A 7,058-nucleotide genomic window follows, 5' to 3' on the forward strand; every position below is an offset into this window, starting at 1 on the left:
CCCACGCCTCGAAGGGACCCCAAAACGCAACAAAAAAGTGGCACTGCAAGCAGCGATCGCTGTCACAGCGCCATTTCGCTGGGATTCACCAACCGGAAGTCCCTATTATACAATGTTATAGTAGAATGTTATTCTGAAATGTATGGTAAAAGGGGGATGTAATAATATTATTAGAAAGAAAGGGTCAGTATTTGGGGGATGGAGTAAGGGGATGGTAAAATATTATATAATCTGTTATGAATTTGGATTTTACTTTGAAGAAGTCACAGGGGGACGGGTGGTGAGGGGGGTTAGGAAGGAGGGGGGAGAAAAAAGGGGGAAAATTTGTATTTGAAAAACTTTTTCAATAAAAAAAAAAAGAATCACTCCGCCCTTCCCTGTGAAAAACTCCCTTCCTGTCATTTGCATCACTTGCTCCCTAAATCTATTACAGGCCTCTCTCAGTATCTTGACATCTTGCTTGCCATAGTAAGCAAGGTCCTTTTTGAGGTTAAATGCTGTACCTTCATTAGCAGCATGCCATTTCTTAAAGGCATCTCTCTCACTGGGCATCATGGTTTCAGGACTAAAATACTTGGCATCAGGCAATGGACCCACATAATCTTGATTCTCTGCATTATTGAACAAATGTGGAAAATACCCCTTGGATCCTTGAAACCCCATCACTTTAGGCATTTTATTCAATTTCATGGGTAAAAAAGAAAGACTGTCAATAAAACGTACTGTATTTTTCGGAGTATAAGACGCACCAGAGTATAAAACGCACCTTAATTTTGGGGGAGGAAAACAAGAAAAAAAGAATTCTGCCTCTGCCTACCAGCATCAGGATCAGTGGCATCCTCATTTCCATTTGGATTTTGATAACACGTAGCACAGATCTTTTTATCAGTTTAAAACAAATCCTATCTATTTAACTGGACTGGGTAGGATGGGGTGGGGGATGATTTTCATGGGGGCAGTTATCTCAGGAGGTTAAGGAGAAGTCTGCTGTTATAGGGGGTGGGGATCTCCAGCCCTTGCACAAGTTATGAAGGCAGCCATCAGAACTGCTGGAGCTGCTTCCAGGCAGATCCTGGGAGAACTCGGAGGTCTTGGTGGCTAAAGGGGAAGAAGAAAACTTTAGGCACATTGAGAACACACACACTCTTGTTGCTGGAAGAAGGGGAGAAGGGCTGCTTCTTCTGCAGTCTCCCCCCCCCCCGTCCTTGCACTTTGTTTCTACACTCCTCCCTCCTCAGCCACCTTCTCCTCCCAAACAGTCTTCATGCCCATAAGGACTCCAGTCGCAGTCGAGGTTGGTTCCCCCCCCCCGCTCTCTTAAACTGAACAGCACTGAGCAGCTGGGGGGGGGGGCGGTGTGAAGGAGAAATGTCTCCGCTCCCCACAGCCACTTGGCATTTTGACCACCCGAAATGGATCAGCGGCGGCGGCTGCTTTCTCCAAGGATCATTTATCAACGAATCAGAAAAGTAGTGCAGTTCAGTTTCAGAAAGAAAGGGGGGGGGAACCAACTTCAAACTTTTTCCAGCAACAGGAGAATGTGCTTTCTCAACGTGCCCAGAGTTTTCTTCTTCCCCTTTAGCCACCAAGAAGGAGGAGGGTGTGCAGCTCTGCAAATTGCATTGGAGAATCGGTGAGTTAAACACTGGAAAATTTAATTTAATTTAATTTACTATTTAAATTTATATACCGCCCTTCTCCCGAAGGACTCAGGGCGGTGAACAGCCAGAAGTAAAAAACATCAAATACAAAATTTAAAAACAATTTAAAAATAAATTAAACATTTTGGCCCCGACAGTTAAAATCCCCCATTAAAAATCCAAATTAAAATACACAATTGGAGAGATTAGGCCAGCCCGACTTGATGAAATAAAAAGGTTTTGAGGGCCCGATGGAAAGTACGTAAGTCCAGAATTGTCCGTATCTCCGGGGGGAGCTCGTTCCAGAAGGCAGGTGTTCCACAGAGAAAGCTCTTCCCCTGGGGGCTGCCAGTCGGCATTGTTTGGCTGACGGCACCCAGAGAAGCCCCTCTCTATGGGAGCGTACTGGCCAGTGGGAGGCTCTTGGTGGCAGAAGGCGGTCCCGTAAATATCCATGGAGAGCTCTAAAGGTGGTCACCAACACCTTGAATCGCACCTGGAGGACCACCGGGAGCCAGTGCAGCTCACGCAGGAGAGGTATTACATGGGAGCGCCATGACGCTCCCATAATCACCCGCGTGGCCGCATTCTGGACCAGTTGGAGCCTCCAGGTGTTCTTCAAGGGGAGCCCCATGTAGAGAGCATTGCAGTAGTCCAGGCGGGAAGTGACGAGGGCATAAGGCATCCCGATCCAGAAAGGGACGCAACTGGTGAATCAGGCGAACCTGATAAAAAGCCCCCCTGGCCACGGCCGTCACATGCTCTTCTAAAGGAGCCATGCATTCAGGAGGACACCCAAGTTGCGAGCCCTCTCCGTGGGGGCCAACGACTCACCCCCAATAGTCAGAGATGGCACCAACTGACTATATCGGGACGCTGGAAGCCACAGTCACTCGGTCTTGGATGGGTTGAGCTTGAGCCTGTTTCTCCCCATCCAGATGCGTTCGGCCTCCAGACACCGGGACATCATGTCAAGGGCATCATTGGGGTGGTCCGGGGTGGAGATGTACAGCTGAATATCATCAGCGTACTGATGGTACTTCACCCCCAAACCACGGATGATCTCACCCAGCGGCTTCACATAAATGTTGAACAGAAGGGGCGAGAGGACCAACCCCTGCGGCAGCCCACATACAAGGTGCCTCGGGGTCGACCTCTGGCCCCCCGTCAACACAAACTGAGACCAGTCGGAGAGGAAGGAGGAGAACCACCGCAACACGGTGCCCCCCACCTCTAACACCTCCAATTGGTGCAGCATGATACCATGGTCGATGGTATCAAAAGCTGCTGCAAGATCTAACAGGACCAGGACAGAGGAACAACCCCTGTCCCGAGCCCTCCAGAGATTATTAACCAATGCAACCAATGCCGTTTCCATGCTGTGCCTAGGCCTGAAGCCCGACTGGAACGGATCGAGATAGACCGCTTCATCCAGGTACTGGGGAAACTGTCGCACCACCACACTCTCAACAACCTTCGCCAGAAAGCAAAGGTTGGAGACTGGACGATAATTTGCTAAAACAGTCGGGTCCAGGGAGGGCTTCTTGAAGAGGGGCCTCACCACCGCCTCTTTCAAGGCAGCGGGAAAGTAGCCCTCTCTCAAAGAAGTGTTAACAACCCCCTGGAGCCAGCCTCGTGTAACCTCCCAGGAAGCCAGTACCAACCAGGAGGGACACGGGTCCAATAAACAAGTGGCCGCGCTAAGTCTACCCAGAATCCTGTCCACATCTTCAGGGGTCACTGGGTCAAACTCCTCCTAGATAACAAGACCTGTCTCTGTCACCCTGCCTGTATCTACCCAGTCAGAGTCCAGGCCTTCCCGAATTTGAGCGACTTTGTCATGCAGATATTGCACAAAATCCTCAGCCCTGCCCTCCAAGGGGTCCTCCCGCACTCCCGGATGGAGCAGGGAGTGGGTCACCCTGAACAGGGCAGCTGGGCGGTTATCTGCAGATGCGATAAGAATGGAAAAATAATTAAACTTTGCCATTTTTATCGCCACTAGGTAGGTCTTAATATGAGACCTTACCAGTGTTCAGTCAGATTCGGAAAGGCTAGCCCTCCAACTGCTCTCTAGGTGTCTTTTCCGGCGCTTCATCTCCCTCAGCTTCTCGGAGAACCAGGGAGCTAAGTGAGATCAGCGGCGGGTCAGAGGCCGCAAAGGCACGACACGGTCCAAAGCTCCAGCAGCCGCCCTATCCCAGGTGGCCACCAGGTCTTCAGCCGGGTCGTGAGCCAGAGCCTCAGCGAAAGGCCCAAGCTCCATCTGGAACCTATCAGGATCCATCAGGCACCTCGGGCAGAACCACCTAGTCGGTTCCGCCTCCCTGCAGCGGGGTGTAGCAGTTTGAAGGTCAAGTTGAAGGAGAGAATGGTCAGACCATGACAAGGGTTTAATCACTACATCCCCTATATCTAAATCATTCAGCCACTGGCCAGAGATGAAAACCAAGTCCAGAGTGTGTCCCAGAGTGTGTAGGACCATGAACTAACTGGGTCAGGTCCATGGCCATCATGGAAGCCATGAACTCCCGAGCCGCCTCAGACATTTCACTGACGGATGGCAGGTTGAAATCCCCCATAACCGTAAGTCTGGGGGTATCAACCGCCATCCCGGCTATCACGTTGAGCAGTTCACGCAGGGCCGCCACCATGTGGCAGGGAGCCAGGTATGTGATCAGCAGGCCCACCTGCACCTCATGACCCCACTTCACAAAGAGGGACTCACATCCTGTTATCTGAGGCACAGTGGCCTCCTTCAGACCAAGACCTTCCTTTATAACAACGCTACCCCCCTGCCCCTCCCCTGAGACCTCAGCTGATGGAATGCTCAGAAGCCTGGTGGGCACATTTCAACAAGGGGACCCTCCCCATTCCTGGCCCAACCAGGTCTCCGTAATACCCGCCAGGTCCGCTCCCCCCTCTTGAACAAGATCACAAATGAGGGGGGCTTTATTTACAACGGACCTGGCATTGCACAACATCAGCCGAAGGCCCGGGCCCTGAGGATCTGCGCAACCCAGGGAATGAGAGGAGCATTGGGGGCCGGAGCACACCACTGCTCGGAGACAGCGGGCGCATGCCCCCATAACTGGATATGGCCCCTTGCTATCGCCATATCTGCCCCTCCCACTTACAGTACTGATAGTATCGCCCTCTCAGTACAGACTCTAACCCCCTCATTGACTCTGAACCCCGCACCCCCCGTTCCGAAGCCCACTGTCGGACCCGGCCTCCCTCTCAGTGGGTTATCCCCCAAACCCACAACCCTCCCCAGAACCCCTTAAAACTTTGGTTAAAAAAGAAGTTAAAAAGCCCCTCAGCCCCCTCTTTGCCACATGCCACCTCTCGGGATTCCAAAACCCGTCATCAAGGTAGGCCCTCGATAGAGTAGAGGTCCAGGCCTGCGAGAGGGGGGAGTCTCGCAGTGCAAGAAGGACAGCTGCCGTGTACATCCAATAAACATAAACATCTATAAACATAGATGGGAGGTAAAAAGTTCGGCCAGGGGTATGATGAAGAGTTTAAAAGTACTGGAGCAAGATAGATCTGTATGTCAGTAAGATGGACTCCACTGCCCTCTCACGGCAGTGGGAGGAGTCCGGTGTCATTTCACCAAAACCAGAGGTAAGGATCCAAGCCCTCTCACGGTGGCTAGCCCAGATGGAAATGGCTCAGGAAAGTCAGATGGTCTGTTCCTCCGTTGGTGAAAGGCAACAGCTCCCTCAGCTCCCGCATAACAATTGCCCAGACACCCTCCGGCTGGGGCTCAGATGAAAAAGGAGACCGGTCCATAGAGGCAAGATGACCCGAGGGAGGAAAGATGTTCAAAAGGGAGAGGGATAACATGCAGCTGGACACAATCTGGAGGTGGATGGCTTAAAAATCCTTTTCAGAAAACATAAATGGTCTGTCAGGCTACCTACTTTGGTATCATACTGTCCACACGTCAGCTTCTTACATTCAACATGTGGTACAGGTACATAGAAACCACACCTGGAACAAAATACATTATCCTCACAAATAATTTTTCCTTCTCCCGCCAACTGTTTGTGTCTTTCAAGACAAACCTTAGAGCGACAAAGCAACTTGCACTTAGGGCATCTCATCCTCCCCACAACAACTTCACGGCACTCTGATTTTCTTTTCCAAAATCTTACTGAATAGAACTGTTCCTAACTTCCTAAGGCCTCCCCCCTCGTGGTTTTTAACAATAGTGACTGTTAATTCCAAAGAGTTCCTCCATAAGATCTCCACATTGCTTTGTAATAAACTCTCTACATAACTAAGGTATTGGTCAGCATCTAACTCCTCGAGTGGCCTTCTAACACTAAAGAGAGGCCTGCCTAATTCCTCAGCATCCAGCCGCAATTGTACAAAATCGTTTGGCCGTATATCCCTGGAAATATGGTTCAAAAGATTCTGTATCTCATTATGAATAACATCTATAGCCTGCGTAAATGATCAAACATGTTCCATATTTACAAATCTATAGCGTCCATAATGCTCTATTGCTCTGTAATGCTGCAGGGCCCTCTGCCATGCTTGAACTCTCTCCAGATACACAACCGGTGCTTCTGGTGTACTTAGTGAGTCGGAATCCTCCAAGGGATCCCATTCCTCTGCTGATTGTGTTTCTGACATATCACACTCTTCACTGGAATGTCACTGTATGTGAGTGTTGGATGCTGCTCCTCAGCCCCCCTTTTTGACTTTTTACAAGCCGGTTCTAAATAAATAAAAAAATAAAAACAAAAACATATCGAAGAGCTGTCACTGTTTAAAGAATACAAACAAACATATTTAGAAATTATTGTGCATTTTTAATTAACCTTGTATGTCATGGGATGTGGACGGCTGGGGTTCAATTTCCTGTCCTTGTATATCCCATACACTGCACAATGGGTTCTGCTGCGATTCAAAACTCAGCTGAATGCTTTGTGATCCAGTAGGACTTGGTACTTCTGCAGACCCGTTTGCTGCGTCTATCTGTAGGCACACAAATAATTAGCGATTAGTATTCTTACTTATTATAGTACATATAACATATTGACTGTCGACTGGAAATTCGTACTAGCCCGGTTTTCTAAAAGCGTGTATGTAATATCAGTTCATACCTTGCATTTCCATTTCTTCAGATCCATGAGTTGTGGCTATCTGCTGCTCCGTTTCTGACATCTGGTCCTCCACAGGCGCATGTGATGTGCTTGCTTGTGGGTTCCCACCACCTTCAACAACTTGTGAAGCACTGTTCCTTGGGAATTTGTCACGCATCTGTCCATTCCACCATTCTAAAAGGCATGTACTGCTATGAGTCACACAGGCTCTCACATTTATTACAATAAATACTACTGTCTATAGCATGAAATGGAGGGCTTCCTTACAAGTTATTGCTTGGTGATGACACTTCATTGTAGG

This window comes from Pituophis catenifer, unplaced genomic scaffold (assembly GCF_029215685.1).
Source record: "Pituophis catenifer annectens isolate HBS135680 unplaced genomic scaffold, rPitCat1.0.hap2 SCAF_4, whole genome shotgun sequence".
NCBI classification, from domain to species: domain Eukaryota; kingdom Metazoa; phylum Chordata; class Lepidosauria; order Squamata; family Colubridae; genus Pituophis; species Pituophis catenifer.